General features: G+C 36.7%; 1 long non-coding RNA gene and 1 other non-coding gene across 2 annotated transcripts; one reads left to right on the forward strand and one right to left on the reverse strand.

The window, feature by feature from the left end:
* Positions 1 to 3,359: 3,359 nt before the first annotated feature.
* Positions 3,360 to 5,711, reverse strand: LOC131194909 (uncharacterized). Its single transcript, XR_009154347.1, has 3 exons — positions 5,623 to 5,711; positions 4,035 to 4,101; positions 3,360 to 3,664 (listed from the first exon to the last, which is right to left on the reverse strand). It is a non-coding gene; the product is annotated as an uncharacterized LOC131194909 (long non-coding RNA).
* An 11,063-nt stretch (positions 5,712 to 16,774) lies between these two features.
* LOC131196450 (U6 spliceosomal RNA) lies at positions 16,775 to 16,881 on the forward strand. The gene has a single exon (XR_009154734.1). It is a non-coding gene; the product is annotated as a U6 spliceosomal RNA (small nuclear RNA).
* Positions 16,882 to 18,400: the final 1,519 nt, after the last annotated feature.

Below are 18,400 nucleotides of genomic sequence, written 5' to 3' on the forward strand. Positions count from 1 at the left end.
TGATCCTAAACAAAACTAGTTTCATATTCAGACTGTTTAATCTGTGTGGAAGTGTTATGAATCAAAATAACCACTTGCGGTTTTAATATTAATATTGGCATTTGGGGGAGTTATAGAAAACATTTTGTCAAAAAAAAAAACCCACAAAAAACCAGAGGGAAGCTATTGTAAGAATGGGGAATGCAGGTGAATATTTGGAAACCATGTTTATATTCACTTAACTACAGGTCTGCTAGACCTCCTGTTGATATTTTTGCCTGCAGGCAAATGCATGAAAATGTTATCTAAGTGTTTAAAACTGGGCATACATGGCTGGGCCTCTTTTCAAATAATGCTTGAGCCCATAAATATTTCTCGCAAATGTTTTTCCCTTCTACAAAAGGAGGAGATCCATGACAAATGGGAATGATGAAACACTGGCATAAGCTTAACAGGGAGCCTACTCCATGTCAGTAAGAGCAATGAAACATCAATATACCTCTAAATTTATGGTATCTATTTTATTTATTTATTTATAATTAAAAAGTCAACAAACCTGCCCTTTTTAGATAAGGTTATAAAGAAAGTGGTTGGGAAATAACTACACATCTGGCTGGATGGCCTGGATAAAACAGATTATCTAGATCAGGGGTCTCCAACCGTGGCAACTTTAAGACTTCTGGACTTCAACTCCCAGAATTCCTCAGCCAGCTTTGCTGGGAGTTGAAGTCCACAAGTCTTAAAGTTGCCAAGGTTGGAGACCCCTGATCTAGATATCTTCCAGATGGGTGATTTTTGAGAATAACCTGTGATAGGATCTGGATGGAGTGGCCCACCACTCCTACTTCTGTTAGGACTTGCAGCAGCATTCAGTACTGAACAAAATGCTCACTTGCTGACTGAAACTAACCAGTTCAATGGTTTTTTTCATGGAATTTATGGAATAACTGACATACTGGAGGAGTATATGCATTTTATTGGGCTTTACTGATTATATTATGGATCATATTTTGATGTTGTTAGAAGTATAAGATTCCTAGAGCCCAGTGGTGACCAGGATATAAACTGTTATAATAAATCAAGTCAATAAATGAGGAATTAAGTATGTCTTCTAGTTTTCTAATCACTATCAAAATGCTTACAATTATTTCCAGTTATTTTGGTTTTCATCTTATGTTACTATTTAGATTACCCAATTGTCATTCCTTATTATCTCCCTGCCCATATTCCAGATCTGAAAAAGCAGTTAACTGAAGCATGAGGAAACAAGAAAATATGACCCTACAATAAAACACAGAACACCACATATGGTTTCTTTCAATTTAAAATAAACAGAATACCCATGCAAATTTTAATTTATTTTCTATCTAATTAAATGAAAATAGTTAAATGCAATTTTTTTACAATACTGAGCTGTAGCTTTGATAAATAGCTCTATAGTTGCTTTGCACTGATCTTAAGAATTTATCAACATGTAAAAATTCCATGTGGTAAAAAAGTACAATAACTTCTATGTGATAGATGCTTTTTTGACAATTACATTTAAAGCACCTTGCATTTTCCTTTCTATTACATTCAAATATGTAAAAAAAAATTCTGGCTTTATGAAAAATACAAAACAAACTATTTATTTGGCATTACAACAAAGAATGTGGGGAAGATAAGCTAACGAAACCAGTAATGAACTTTTTTCCACTGGGAAAAAATTATATAAAATGGCTTAATATTATGAATAGTCATGCCAACGTTTTTGAAAGATAAGCTGCTGTTTATTAAATATGACCTCTTCGGTAGTATTGCAATTAAGTTGCATCTTTCTATTTTCTCTATAAAGAGATCTTTATAGAGATGAAGATGTCCTGTTGCTATTTTGATAGAAAAAGCTGACCCTGCATGTGAAGACTTAGGAAAGGTATTAGAAATGTTTCACTAGCTGACAGGTTTCATTTTTTTAAAAAAAAAATCAACACATGTAAATCTTATATACATCTGTCACTTTCCATAATGCAATTTTCAGTTTCTTTTTCTTTCTTCAAATTTATTATAGCTATTAATGTAGTGTTTCTATTTAGATCTATATGGAAATGTAAAAATAAATAAATGGACAACTCTGTAAAGTATTTTCCTCAAGAAGGGGGAATGTTCCTGTATGAAAGGCTATTTAATCTAGGATAAATTTAAAGCTGGAAAAAATGGAATACAAATGGTATGTGAATATTATATGTGCTGTTAGTTTTTCAACCCCCTCTTCCAGGTCCTGTTGTGCTGCTTATCACACAAATGCCATTAAAATATAGCTATAAAGTAATGGCTAATGCTATTTTATGATTTTTACTTCTACAAGAAGCTTCTTGGATGAGAAGAGAAATGTTTTCAAGGAAAAAACCAAGAAATTCCAGCTGCCTTTTGAAAAGCACCATTGGGATTAACTTTAATCAGGAAAATTTTACAAAAAGTAAAAGTTGGCCAGCTTGAAAAATACAAGTTGGATTTTTTTAAAACCTATTGTTATTATATGCATTATGAAATTTGGTATTTCTGACAAACTCCTGATCCTGAAATCTTTTTTTAAAAAGAACATCTTTCTTAATTCTCTTTTTCCACACAAGTACCCAAGATGCAAATAAAAGCCATAATGGAATTACAAAAACTCCAAAATAAGAAAGAAATTTAAAGATGGAACATTTTAGCATCCATTTAAAATGCATTATAGATCAATTACAATTGTGGCTCAGATATTAGGACTGACCTAGTTTGGAAAATGACTCAAAAGTACTTTGAATCTCATGTGGGCTCAACACTGCACCCTCTCTGCTAGTCACAAAAGCAGACCAATTTTTTTCAGGCTTCCTTGAGCTACTTTTATGAGTAGCAGAGAATGTTCCTTCCACGCTTTGTGTCAGTTTTTCAGTTAATGCCCACCTTGTAAGTTCTATCCAAACATAGATGGAAACTACTTTTATTATGTCCTTCAAACCCATTAATAAATACTAAGTTTGATAAAGGTTAATTGTAGTTTCTTTTCACTAGTTCTTTTTTCTCTACATACTTCTTGCACAGTGTGAGCCCTCTACATTTGCATGTTTTGTAGAAAATGTAAAGAAGTTTAGATAGAAAAATAATTGGAATGAGCATTCTTAACTGCATAATTCGCAGTCATAAGGAGGCCCACATATTGCTTATACATAACAAGATCTATTGCATGTTTAGCTGAAGACAAGGACCTCTTGGCCACACCATTGTTATTTCTATACAAGCATAACATATACAGCATGGTTGTCTTTCCTAATAATAAAAGCAATCTTATTAAAAAGGCAATAAACGCAACACATATACACACCAAGAAACAGCACATTGCATTATTGGTTTATTTTCTGAGTCATGCCAGATTTATTGCAATTCAGTGAACCGTACAATTATTTCTGCTAGTGTTCAAGGAGAGCTTTGAAAGCAATTTATAATATGGTATGGAAAGAAAAGAAGCACCCTGGATGCACCCATATCGTTAGGGTCATCAAAATATTTTCAGCCCTAAAGAATTTCTTATTTTCTTCTGTCTCCATCATTGCTTTAATACTGTCCAAATATCTTCATTCATTGTCTGGTTTGTTCAATTGCTTTTAAGGTCACACTCTGACTTTCATTATCTTGCCTATTCTAACTCCAGTTACAGAGTAGTGAAAAGCTGTTGACACAAAACAGAGTAGAATTATTATTATTATTATTACATACATAAAAATATAAAATCATAGCTATCGGTTCCTTAGCTGGTGCTGAACATCATACAAAACAAGTTCTTCTCAATAACCTAGAAAGTCATAATGTTTTAGTATAATATATGTGCAGATTCAAAATCTTATTATGAACTGTTGTTATTATCTCAGAGCTAGTATTTTAATTGCAGTGTCTAACTAAAAAAAGATATAAGATGTAAAAGGAGATTTAAAAAATATGAGACTCTACTCCTATATTTCTATACATTTCAAGTTTGGCTCTTCGTTCACATCTACATATAGTTAGTTCACATCTTTGTGCACTTCATATTTATCTTTTACCTTTTGGCAGCCTTTTCTCCTTCCCCTCCTCTTCTTTTTAGAAAGTTGGGTGATAGCACGGTTCCTGCTAGGAAAAAAAAAATATTTACCATATTTTTTGGACTATAAGATGCACTTTTTTCCTTCCTAAAAGAGGCTGAAAATTTGGGTCCGTCTTATATTCTAAATGTAACCCCGCGCGGTGCCCAAAATGGCTACCCGGAACAGCTGCTGCCTTCTCTCTGTCATTTGCACCTCTATAACTGTCTGGTTCGGTTCTGCAACCCAACAAGAAAAACACAGACTTCAGAGGATAATTAGAACTGCAGAAAAAATAATTGCTACCAACCTGCCTTCCATTGAGGACCTGTATACTGCACGAATCAAGAAGAGGGCCGTGAAAATATTTGCAGATCCCTCGCATCCTGGACATAAACTGTTTCAACTCCTACCCTCAAAACGACGCTATAGAGCACTGCACACCAGAACAACTAGACACAAGAACAGTTTTTTCCCGAAGGCCATCACTCTGCTAAACAAATAATTCCCTCAACACTGTCAGACTATTTACTGAATCTGCACTACTATTAATCGTTTCATAGTTCCCATCACCAATCTCTTTCCACTTATGACTGTATGACTATAACTTGTTGCTGGCAATCCTTATGATTTTATATTGATATATTGATCATCAATTGTGTTGTAAATGTTGTACCTTGATGAACGTATCTTTTCTTTTATGTACACTGAGAGCATATGCACCAAGACAAATTCCTTGTGTGTCCAATCACACTTGGCCAATAAAAATTCTATTCTATTCTATTCTATTCTATTCTATTATCCCTTCGTGCTTTGCCTGCTTTAGTCACTGGAGCTCCCTCCAAGGATCAGCTGTGCTTTTGAAGCTGTTTTTCAGCTCCAACGCGAGCAAAGCAATCTTCTGTGCTTTGCCTGCTTTTCTAATTGCTGCTCCCTCTGACAATCAGTTGCCCTCCGACAGTGCTTTAGAAGCACAGTCGCAGCCAGCCCTAACCTAAAACCAGCAAGCGAACTAGTGTGCTGGGACTATCCAGATGAAAACCTGGTAGGTAGAATTCCACACACACACACACCCATTTTCTTCCCCAAAAATTAAGGTGCATCTTATATTCTGAAAAATATGGTACATAGAATCACCTCTTGTACATCATCAGAACAGAGGAAATAAAACAGCAAGAACGAGACCACACATTCACATTGTTTTCATAAGCTAATTTATTTGCCCAGATGCATATTTAAAAATAATTATTGTAACTTAAATTAAATTACAATTTATTTCTCTCCGTAATGGGAATAGTCAGACAGTTTTGCTCTGAGCTTACTCAGCTCAGTTACTAGACATGCATGAATCCAAATCACAACATTCTCTTGTTATGATTCATATTCCTTAAATCAGGCTTCAATTATTTCTTCAAATATAGAAATATAAAATGCATAACATTCCTCAAAAAAACCCACTCACAATATTGAACTGTTGTTTGGGAAAAAATAGATGCATGAGCATCTTGTACACTGCTCATTGATTTCACTGCTCAGTATTCATGCTTCTTGGTAAATATTAATATCTTACTGTGACTCTGGCATTTGGATCATCCTTATAATTCCAACAGGGACAAACAATCCTTGGAAAGTTTCCAGAAATTCAGGGTGTGTGTTTTTTTTCTTCTTCATAGGGCCTGACAAACAAAAATGGAAGCAGTCACTATGGAAACTCTCTTTTACAAAAGCTTCCTGAGGCCTTCCCAACTGCTCTAATTAGCTGTGTTATACAGATTGTTCATCTGGTCCTACAGTTAAATCCTATCTTGGATGGAACTGTTTATCAGTTCAAGACAATAGGAACTCTAGAATTGACTGAGCAGTACATGGCTCTGTAGTGTTTGATTTTGGCCTAAGGACCTGGCTCCTCAGGTGACTACCATCAATTACGTTATCAAAGAAGATTAGTAAAAATGACACTTATAAGATGGCTTGGAGCAGTGAAGCAACAGAGGATGCCTCATTTCATCAATGAAGTGTGTAATGCCGCTCAAGGTCGTAATCCCGCTGCTATGTTAGTTATTTAATATACTCATTTATTAAGAAATAAATCACATCGATAGTACTTTTAGGGCTGAGGGTTTTCCTACCCCTGTGACAATACAAAAATATGTCTTGCTTTTTGTTCATTTCATTCCATCATTTTTCTCATCTCTTATTTTATTGCCAGAGCAACTTATACCATTTCTTTAAAAAATCTTACATACTGTCAATTAAACAATGTAACTTTTGGATAGTATTGCTAAAATGACACAGGGAATAAGCCCAAATTATCCTTTACTGAAATGAAAAGGGCATTCTGTAACAGCTGGTGTAAAAAAATTGGATTTATAATTCAGAAATCTGGGAACGGATAAAAAAGAAAAGGTAATATTTCAGAAGGGCCTGGAGTTCAAATTTTTTTTCTTTAATTCCTCTTTTTCTTTTACCAAGTGTCCCTGGAATAACACAATGCTGCAGTCATGTTCTGAAGGCCCTTCAAGCAAAGTATGGATCAGACAGTGTGTCAAAAATATAAGAACTATAAGTTAAAAACCAAGTATCAATTTAATAGAAGAGTTAAGAATACAAATCAAGAATATAATAATGAGCATTAAGAATAAAATAAAACATGGGATTCTTGGTGCTCTCTTGGCTGCTTACTTGCAGATTTTTCACAACCTGACTAGGTAACATTATTGGTTCTAGAAGGGAATGATGTTTATATATGGTACATTAAATTTCCCTGCCAGTGTTGGTGGGGAGTTGTTTTCTCTTTGGTAGTTCCTTGATTAGGATGCTGTTTACTGCTGGATTGTTTGTCTGGTAGTGCCCCTCATGTAAATCCCTGCCTACTTGGGTATTGATTGCTGCCAAGGTGCTCTGGTTTCTTTATTTTCTTTTTAGCGTTTTTATGGTCTCTTTTTTTTTTAATGATTTATATCTGGCACAAGTACCCTGGAACAGGAATTGAGTTCAACGCACTAAAAGTTGATTACCTGCTACCTATACACCAGAATATGATCTACTAATGGTCAAGTTAAATTGGCACTAGATAACAATCAATGGAATTCATGGGGGGAGGGGCTGGGTTTAGATCTCTTGTGGCTGCGTAAGGATTCCAAACTGATAGGTATATGATCGCTTTTGAGTTCCGCCTAGTCATCTCTTACATCTTGTAAATATTGTTTATTTCTGTGTGCCTGTTGATGGCTGATTTATCTGAAGTCCAAGCTTCCAGGAATTCCCAAGTGTTTTTGGATTTAGTTTAGTCCAGGATGCTGACAGTAAGATGAAACTATGGTTAAGTCTGTCCATAAATGAATGTGTTTCCATCATGTCTTCTGACTGCTAGTTGGTGTTCATAGACACATTTTTCTAGTACCAAGTGCCAGGGAAATCAGAAAATTCAAGTAATTCAAATGACTTTAAAGATTTATTGCAAGCTTGAGTTCTGTATAAGAATCTGAATTACTAATGGTAAAAGCAATTGGCAGTCAATGGAATTCAAGGTGAGTTGGATCTCTGTAGGTGTGAAGGAACTCAAAACTGATGACATGTTTCAACCCTGCCCTTGGGCTCAGCCTGGTCATCTCCTACATCCTGTCTGTCATCAAAGTAACTGTTATAGTCCTTACACGGTATGTTGTAGATTACTCCTGTTTGTTTCGCTTGGCTGCTGATTTGATTTACTTAAGTTGTTTCAGAAACTTTAATTTGTGCTATGGTGATGCCATGTGGTTGTAATTGTCTATTATTTGTTTTCAACTATGATCACATAGACAATGAACTCTCATATCTTGATTGGCAAATTCTATTCTCTGGCTGTAATACTGCTGACGACCATTAAACACTTTCTTGCGCAAAGTCAAAAGAATCATTAAACTTTATGTACCACTAATATCCCACAAAACCAGAAAAAATAAACTACCAATATCAATAAGGAATTTACAGTCCAGAAAAAAATCTCTTTGGTGAAAAAATAAAACTAACTATGTAGCTAACTTCAAAAACTGCTACAGAAAACTATGCCGATAAATAAAGACTGAATGCACCAATTATCACATCAAGCAAGAAGAAAACCTTCTATACACAAAATCCGCCCATGCCTTTTATAATTTTGTAAACAACAAACTTAAAGACTCGAGATCCACCCACCCCTAAAAGGACCAAACAATGAAGACTGCATTGACGAAACCGTTAAAGCCAATCTCTTTAACACGTTCTTTGGCTCAGTCCTTGTAAACAGCAACAACACACACCCAATATTTCCCAGCCATACTACAGACAACTACAGTGATCCTATACATATTGATTTTACAGAAGGCAACGTTGAAAAGGCACTACACAATCTAAAACCATCTCTATCTACTGGACCTGATGGAGTATGCGCATACTTCTTAAAAAAGCTTTCCATTGCAATTGCTGAACCTCTAAGCATACTTTTTGAAAAATCTTTCAGTACCAGCACCTTGCCCTACCTATGGTCACAAGCCAAGGTCATACCTATCTTCAAAAAGAGAGACCCTAGCCTAGTTGAAAATTACAGACCAATCTCTTTATGTTGCGTCACCTGCAAAGTCATGGAATCAATTATTAACAAATCTATTACCCTCCACCTAGAGACAAACAACCTACTTTCTATCAAACAATTTGGTTTTAGAAAAAAATTATCCTGTAATCTACAACTACTACATTGCAAAAACATATGGACTACACATCTCGATCAGGGCAAAGCAATAGTTTACATAGACTTGTGTAAAGCTTTTGATTCAGTGGTACATGGCAAATTACTTCTAACACTAAAATCCTATGGCATTTCTGGACTCCTACATAAATGGATAGCTGCCTTCCTGTCAAAGAGACAAGTGGTCAAAATAGGAAGTGCTCTATCAAATCCTGTACATGTTAATAGGGGTGTTCTCCAAGGCAGTGTTTTAGGTCCAACACTCTTCATACTTTACATAAATAACCTTTGCGATTATATTAAAAGCAACTGTGTTCTCTTCGCTGACAATGTTAAACTATTCAACACTACAGACAATGCAACTACCCTTCAAAAAGACCTTGACTATGTGTCAGATTGGTCTAACAAGTGGCAACTTCAAATCTCAACCAACAAATGCTCTATCTTGCACATTGGCAAAAAAAATCAAAACATAAAATACAAATTACATGGAAATGACCTTATAGATGACCCTCACTCTTTCAAGGACCTTGGAGTACTCATTTCTAAAGATCTAAGTGCCAGAGCCCACTGTAGCAACATTGCCAAAAAGGCACTAAGAATTAGTAACCTAATCTTGCATAGCTTCTTCTCTGGTAATATTGTTCTACTAACTAGAGCATACAAAACATTTGCTAGGCCAATTCTTGAATACAGCTCATCTGTCTGGAACCTGCACTGCATATCGGACATAAATACAATTGAGAGAGTCCAGAGATATTTCACAAGAAAAATCCACTATTCCTCTGCTCACAATAAAATACCTTATGCTACTAGACTCCAAATTTTGGGCTCAGACAAAGTCTAAGCCCAAAGTCTTAGAACTACGCCGACTAAGACAAAGTCTTAGAACTACGCCGACTTCAGTCTGACCTAAGCATAGTACATAAATTATCTACCACAATGTCCTACCTGTCAATGACTACTTCAGCTTCACCCACAATGAAACATGAGCAAATAATAGATACAAACACAAGGTAAACTGATCCAAACTCTATTGCAGAAAATATGACTTCAGTAACAGAGTGGTCAGTGCCTGGAATGCATCTGACTCTGTAGTTTCTTCCCCAAACCCTCAAAACTTTAAACTTAAACTGTCTACTGTTGACCTCATCCCATTCCTAAGAGGTCTCTAAGGGGTGTGCATAAGTGCACTTGCGTGTCTACCATCCCTGTCCTAATATTCCTTTTTACTTACTCTTTTCATGTATCCAAATTATGTTTATACTTTTACCTGTTATCTTATATATGATTGACTAAATAAATAAATAAAAATAAATAAATAAAAGATGAAATGAAGCAGAATCAAGTATAGTCTGGAAGAAAGAGTTTAAAAAGTAAGTTAAGAGTCAGGATAAAAGATAATGGATATTGGGTTCAAGTTCAGGAATCTAGTAGATTTCCACATTAAAACATAAGTGCTCTAATCAACTATTCTTTCTTAGAGGATCCATAACTACAAGCCTGAGTAGCAAGGTCGTTCCAGAGCTTAAGGAAATAAAATTGCCTAAGTCAGTGCTATTGCTTGTAATTTGCCGGGTTGTCTATCCAGAAACAACTATGCAGTGTAACTTCATCAAAATGTAGCACAATTCCAAGAAAACTCTGATTTTTGTGAAATTGATCTAAAGGTCTCCAATCAACAGGAAAAGCACTGCTGATGTCATCAATGATAAAAAGACAATTTTCAGGGTACAGTGTAAAAAGAAAGAATTGTCCTCTGTTTATCAATGATAGGGGCCCCAAAAGACTGTCAGGAAATTTCTTTGCTTCCTAAAATGTCAGAAATGTTTGACAATATTATATGGTTTTGTGAATTGTGTGGCCCTATTTGGCGTCAACTGTTAGGAATATCAGAAAGGTGTTCAATTTTGTCTCAGTATACCCTTAGGTAAAGGTAAAGGTTCCCCTCGCACATATGTGCTAGTTGTTCCTGACTCTATGGGGTGGTGTTCATCTCCGTTTCAAAGCTGAAGAGCCAGCACTGTCAGAACATGTCTCTCTGGTCATGTGGCCGGCATGACTCAACGCCAAAGGTGCATGGAACGCTGTTACCTTCCCACCAAAGGTGGTTCCTATTTTTCTACTTGCATTTTTTACATGCTTTCAAACTGCTAGGTTGGCAGAAGCTGGGATAAGTAATGGGAGCTCACCCTGTTACGTGGTACTAGGGATTCGAACCACTGAACTTTCGTTCGACAAGCTCAGCGTCTTACCCACTAAGCCACCGTATCCCTTATACTCTTAGCAATATATAAAATATGCTATGTGAACTAAATCCACTGATTTTTCTCTCTTTTTAATAAATATTATGCTACTAAGTTCAAGATTCATATTCTATATGCAATGTTACCATGAGGCAAATGGCAAAAGATGCATTCAAATAATTGGTTTGTCATCATACTCCCCCCCCCCAAAAAAAGAGAAATAATGAGCAGACAGTCCAAACTTGGACATGTTTATATACTAGTATCCCAAGGAATTAATTTTTATCCTTGCACTTGAGTGATTGACTTATTCAGGTGAAAGATTGAAGCATTATTTAAATGTGCTCTATTATCTTCATTAAACAAATGTAGATGATAAGGGTGACACTCAGCTTGCTTTAAACTCTTGAATTTTTTATTGGTCTGGAATTTAAACTCATAATTTTGGTGTCCTGAATTGACATACTACCCTTTTATTCAGGAATCAATTTTTAAAAATTAATATTCCTTCCAGACATCTGCTGAATTTTTGCAGATTTTAACATTTTTGCAAGTGCCCATAAAGACATTATATTCTCTCAGTGGGTGGAAAATATGTTATACTTAACTGTGTGAAATGGGACAAGATAATATATATTTAATATATTAACATTTTGGTTTGGTGTACAGAAAGTTTGAGCAGAGTGATTCCTGTTTAAAAATGCAGCATGTGATCCCAAGTGGTTCATTGGGCTCCCTCACAACACATCATATAAATTCACATTTACACATTCCTGTGCTGTGTTTTTTTCCTTCATAAGCAGATTTTGCACACAATCAAGAATAATTACCACCTGATACATATTTATAATCTACCGAGGTCACATATCATTGATATAGCTTCACAATGTGCCTATTGAGCATATTTTTATGTTAATAGTTAATTTCACTTAATGATTGACATTCACTGTAAATATATTTGCAAAATTCCTGTCCCTTGATTTTTTGAATTGGGAGCCACACATTTGGCCTTGGAATAGTGTCATGGGACTCTAAGAACTTAATTTCATTTTATTTACATGCAATTGAAGTGTATATTTAATATTATTACTAAGCAGTCAGGTATTTTGTAATGTTTCCCTAACGTCAGATAAAAAGCTACAATTTCGTAAGAAAATCTGGTGCTCTGGGACTTGGAGCCAGCTTTGTACCAGTCAACCCAGAGGCATCTCTCCCATAGGAGCAATCAATTAAAAATGGTAACGCTGACTCGGAAAATAACTGGCATCAAAATATTATGCACAATACAGGAGCCATCACATAAAAGTGTCATGTGAAAATATATTATGAGTCTTATTTGACAATAATTTATAACCATTTTAGCCATTGTCTTTGAAAGCATGTTTTTGCTGAATTATAAAGATGTTATTAGCCAGATGGAACAAGGTACAGTTGGTATTATTACAGTGTCTTTGCAGGTTTTTGATTTTGATAAAGCAAAAACTTTTATTCAAAGGGGGAATTGTACAAATTTCTCATATAAAGAATCAACATTTATTTAAATTGCTGGAAGAGAATCATAAACATTACTGATATTAAACTGCCCATCAGACTCAGTGGGATTTTATTTTGATTAGGCATGAAGAACGTTTTAAACTCTTTGAAGACTTCAACCTTTCCAGGTTAAAGAGTTTGTTTAGGAAATGCTTCCTAAGGGAAGCATATATTAAAAGCATTTTTTAAAATTCAAAATACACTCTCAAGTTATAAATCTTCAGTTGCTTGATGCATGATGGATTCAAATGTGAATGACAGCTCTGGAATTTTCTCCCATGACTGCATCACTCCCTAGAGATTTATGGTACAATCTGACATATACACTGTTTACTAAAATTGAAATCCCACCTTAATGCAGGGCCTTCCTGGCAGTATACAAAGGGAAAATAAAGCATTTTAAATTGGCAATTGGATAAATTATTTAAATATTTGACATTTAAAGGGCATTCATGCCCTAACAAGGCAATCTTTTTATGATGTCCCAGGGCATGCTCTGGTCTCCCCAGTCCAGTTTTGAGGGTCACACTGTTTCATTACTTTGTAAGGGATGGAAAGTTGCAAACCCCACACAGTTATGATGCAACTGTGCAAAACCTTTAATTAGACATGTTATTTTATTGTCCTCTTTTCTTTTTCTAATAAAAAATTGTTGCATTCAATTATTTCTCTTTTTTACTGTAAAAACTAGTTAAAGACCATAATAAAGGTGATTAATTTGATTTAATGTTTAACAATTAGAGGTCATATTTCTCAGAGAGAGATGGAGACGGAGACAGAGACGAGACAGAGATGGATAGAGACAGAGACAGAGACAGAGAGAGAGAGAGAGAGAGAGACTGTTGTACAATTATTTGTAAACTGAAAATGGAAATCACAGTGATCAATGACTACACTGTCTCTGATGGCCATATGTTAGGAGAACCATGTGCTTTCTTGTGTGGTTGGTTGGTTGGTTGGATCCACTGCAGTGATGGGTTGCTACCGGTTTGCTCCAGTTTGAGTGAACCAGTAGCGGCGGCAGCGGAAGGCTCCATCCTCCCACCCAGACATCTCTATGCATGCACAGAAGCTTCTGCACATGTGCAGAAGTGTTGCATGTGCAAGCTTTCACGCACCCACGAGTGAACCAGTAGCAGCCAGTTGAAACCCACTATTCATCAACTGCTGTCGTGTCCCCCTCCCCCTCCGATGACTGGGTCTGGGAAGTCTGTATCAAGCGTGGCCACGAAGCCTCTGCAGCTTTGCCAAATTCCTTTCAGATTTCTCAGGGCAGGCAGAAATCTAAGGTGTGATTTCAGCAAACCAGATGAAACTTTGCTTGACTCAAAGAATGCCAAAAAGCAGATCCTTTATATAGGCCATGAGGTGTGGCTCCATGACTCAGCACTTATCCAGGCATGCCCCTCCCTTCCTTCTGCTGATGTCACCTCTCAGGTCTCCAGAAGCGGGGATCCGTCCACTGTGAATTCCCTTCCTTGGGATCTGCTGCCAGCAATTCTAGCACATGGCTGGCTTTGTGCTCGCATGCTGTAGGAGTGAAGTTTGTTTGTTCATTCCTGACATTCTGTCTGGGCATGGTGCCAGGGGGCTGGAGGCATGCCAGGCAGTTCCTCTTCATTATCCGACTCTGAATCTGATAGCAGGCCCAGCAGGAAGAAGGAGGGGCCCGGCTCAAGGAGAGGAGGGAGGACAAGGCACAACAACTGCTGATGTTCTTATATTGTCACTTTCAGGTATATGCAGCTAACATTCTCTTGCTTATCTTCAAGGCATTTGCATGCTTAGCACATCAAAGCATCTTCTCCATTTGTAAGTAGACACTATTCAGTTTGATGCATCTAAAGCAGGGATGTAAAACTTGCATCGTCACAGCAGCATCACATGATGTATTGTAACTTTTTTTCCCCTTTGCTAAACCGGGTGTGGCTATGGCCAGCATGTGATGCATCTGGCCCATGGGCCGGGAGGTTGACACCCCTGATCTAAAGCACCTTCTTTTTTGTCAGCCAGATCACTTCACCTTAATGAAATATTTTTGCAACTCTTTTAAGAATTCATGTTTCTTGAATTAAAATTAAATTATTGGCCGCCTGTGTGAAACATTATATAAACAATAATATTTTTTTTCTGAGATGAGTTTTTTGTGATGGAATAGAAATATTAATTAGCATACAATTTTGCTAAGAACTTCATGAAACAATAATAAAATGTAGACAACAAACCCCAATTAATCTGGTCCACAAAACCAAGAGCACAGGATTATAATCTGCATATTTCAAGAATGTATTTATTTTTAGAGCTATAGTGGTCATAATTTTATGCAACACTGTGATCTGGATCATATAAATTGGGTTTTTTTATCTTATAAAATTATAAAATTTATCTTATATGATGCCCTGGAACCAAGTGTATCAGCAGCATTTCAATACTAGTATTGATTTAGATAAACTGCTAGGAAATTGGACTTCTGTTATTATGTGAAGAGTTAAGCTTTAACCTTTAAAATTATTGATTTTTGTTCATAGAAAAGTAGAAAAATATTTTCATTTCAAGATTAAAATTATTCTTTATGCTACATGGACCATCTATGGTCCATTATCATTTTAAAAAATGTATAAACAAGTTTTTCTCTCTTTCCCCAACACAACGTTACTCTGATTTGCAATTCCAAAAATCTGAATCAATTATGAGCATTGTATAAAAAATAAATTAAAACTCTAATCTGGCATAAAATGCATATCTTTGAGTGCTTCATTTTGACAGAGATTCAAGTGCAGTACCCCTATGAAGCACTTTCTGAAGCAAAGTGACATCTCATTTCTAATCAGTGGAGCAGAAGAGCCACAACAGCTTTTGTGCATGTGCATTGCATGCTCAGAAGCCACAGCTAATCAAGACAAATTGTCCCCATCTCAACTCTTTATCAAGGTGGAACAACCTGCCTCTTCAAGGCATTACACATGGCCATGGTTCAGTAAACCTCTTCTACATGACAAAGCACCTCATTGAGGCAGATCATTTCCTGGTGGGTCAAATGTCATCTTATAGTCCCATCTAGTATGGCCATGGTTGCCTAAAAATACACAAAATAAAGTTCAACACATTAGAATCAATCCAGTAGGAGACAACTGTATATATTTTTGTGTACATTCTAAAATATACACACACCTACACACACAGACATCCATATGAGAGAGAGAGAAAGAGAGAGAGAGAGAGGGTGATACAGAGATATAAGATATATATGATATATACGAATGTATGTATGTATGTATGTATGTATCTTGTATATCTCTGTATCTCTATATTTTTATCTATCTATCTATCTATCGAGAGAGAGAGAGAGAGAAAGAGAAGATTTCCATGTCCAATCGTGTCTGACTCTAGGGGGCAGAGCTCATCTCCATTTCTTGACCAAGGGAGGCAGCAATGTCTCAAGACATGTCCATGGTCATGTGGCCAGCATGACTATATGCTAAGGCTCACAGGACACTGTTACCTTCCTACCAAAGTGGTATCTATTTATCTATTCACATTTGCATGCTTTCAAATTGCTCAATAGGCAGCAGCTGGGGCAAGTAATGGGAGCGCACTCAGGTCTCGAACACAGACTGTCAATTTTCCAGCTGACAAGCCAGCTCAAGCACAGAACCACTGTGCCCCCCTAACTAATATATACTTGAAAGATATTGAGCTTTGTTTTCTTTTCTCAGTATTTGTCGTATTGTTTTAAAATGCACACATACTCACACATATACACATTAATACAACAGACATTGAAAAAAGAAAACAATGCTTAATATGTTCAAGTTATGTGCCCTCCAACTGAGTTGCATCTACAATTCCCAGAATGTTATCATAATGACTGGGAACTCTTAAGATTTACAGCCTGCATATGCACAGAGAATCTCAAAGGGGAAAAGGTACACTATGAAAACTGTTAAAGTTTTCACATATTTGTATCACATATTTTATTATGTTTGTTTGTTAATTTTGTACTGTATTCTGTACTCTATTCTTGAACTCAAAATGTATGTAGCACTCTATCATTTCCCTCCACAACTGTAACTTCATAAAATAGATTGTGCTATTATGACAGATTGTGCAGAATAATTATTTAGAACCATATAGAATTTTACCTGTGAGATGAAGTTAAATTTCCTATTTTCTATTAGATCAGAATAATGATTGACAAGTTAAGAGGAATAAGGTATAAAATAATAATAGAGAAACTTGGGCTCGCTTCGGCAGCACGTATACTAAAATTGGAATGATACAGAGAAAATTAGCATGGCCCTTGCGTAAGGATGACCTGCAAATTTGTGAAGCGTTCCATACTTTTTTAAAAAGAAAAAGAATAAAATAATAATAATAATAATAAAGGAACTTGACATTGACATAATTTTCTATTCTTATAATTAAGCAAGATCACATCAAATACCTGTACAATTAGCACAGCCCCCCCCCCCAAGGCTGTGTGCTCTCCCCACTTCTCTTCTCTCTGTATACCAATGACTGCATCTCCAATGATCCATCTGTTAAGCTACTGAAGTTCGCAGATGACACAACAGTGATTGGTCTCATTTGAGACAATGACGAATCCGCATATAGACGAGAGGTTGAACGACTAGCCTTGTGGTGCAACCAAAACAATCTGGAACTGAACACACTCAAAACCGTAGAAATGGTGGTAGACTTTAGGAGAAATCCTTCCATACTTCCACCTCTCACAATACTAGACAACACAGTATCAACAGTAGAAACCTTCAAATTTCTAGGTTCTATCATATCGCAAGATCTAAAATGGATTGCTAACATCAAAAACATCATTAAAAAAGGACAACAAAGAATGTTCTTTCTGCATCAACTCAATAAGCTAAAACTGCCCAAGGAGCTGCTGATTCAGTTCTACAGGGGAATTATTGAGTCTGTCATTTGCATCTCTATAACTGTCTAGTTCGGTTCTGCAACCCAACAAGAAAAACACAGACTTCAGAGGATAATTAGAACTGCAGAAAAAATAATTGCTACCAACCTGCCTTCCATTGAGGACCTGTATACTGCACGAATCAAGAAGAGGGCCATGAAAATATTTACAGACCCCTCGCATCCTGGACATAAACTGTTTCAACTCCTACCCTCAAAACGATGCTATAGAGCACTGCACACTAGAACAACTAGACACAAAAACAGTTTTTCCCCGAAGGCCAGTATAATGTATTTTGAACTTTGAGAGGGAATTTTGGGCGGGAAAATTGCACGTTGCTGATTGGTTGAAGCCTCAACCAAAAGAGTATTTAAAGAGGGGTTTTTGCCGGTTGTGTTTGCTGGGGTCACAATAAACTAAAGAGCTGTTGTCACTCACTGGTCTCCTGCCTCTTCATTGCCCAAACTTAACATTGGCGACGAGGATGGGATGTTGAGGCAGTGAGATCGTTAAAGAGCTGAAGGAACCAGGAATTCGCGAACCCAACCAGTTCTCGAAGGCGGAAAATAGCGATGTCCAGCTACACGCCGCCAGCGCCATTTGACCCAGCAAAGGAGAAATGGGGGTCATACATGGCTCGTTTTGAGTGTTTCCTCGAAGCAAACGAAATACAGGGAGTCTCGGATAATCGGAAGCGAGCATACTTCCTGAGCCACTGTGGTCCAGAGGTCTTCGATACAGCGGAGTCACTCTCAGAGCCAATGCCGGTACAATCGGTACCGTGGCAGACACTACAAACAACACTTCGAGTGCACTACGCACCGGTACCCTCAAAGTTCGTCCAACGGTTCGAGTTGAGGCAACGGGTACAGCGAGCGGGCGAATCGATAAGCGTGTACATGGCCGCGTTGAGGAAAGCCGCAAACCACTGTGA

The sequence above is a fragment of the Ahaetulla prasina genome, chromosome 3 (assembly GCF_028640845.1).
Source record: "Ahaetulla prasina isolate Xishuangbanna chromosome 3, ASM2864084v1, whole genome shotgun sequence".
In the NCBI taxonomy this organism is placed as follows: Eukaryota; Metazoa; Chordata; class Lepidosauria; order Squamata; family Colubridae; genus Ahaetulla; species Ahaetulla prasina.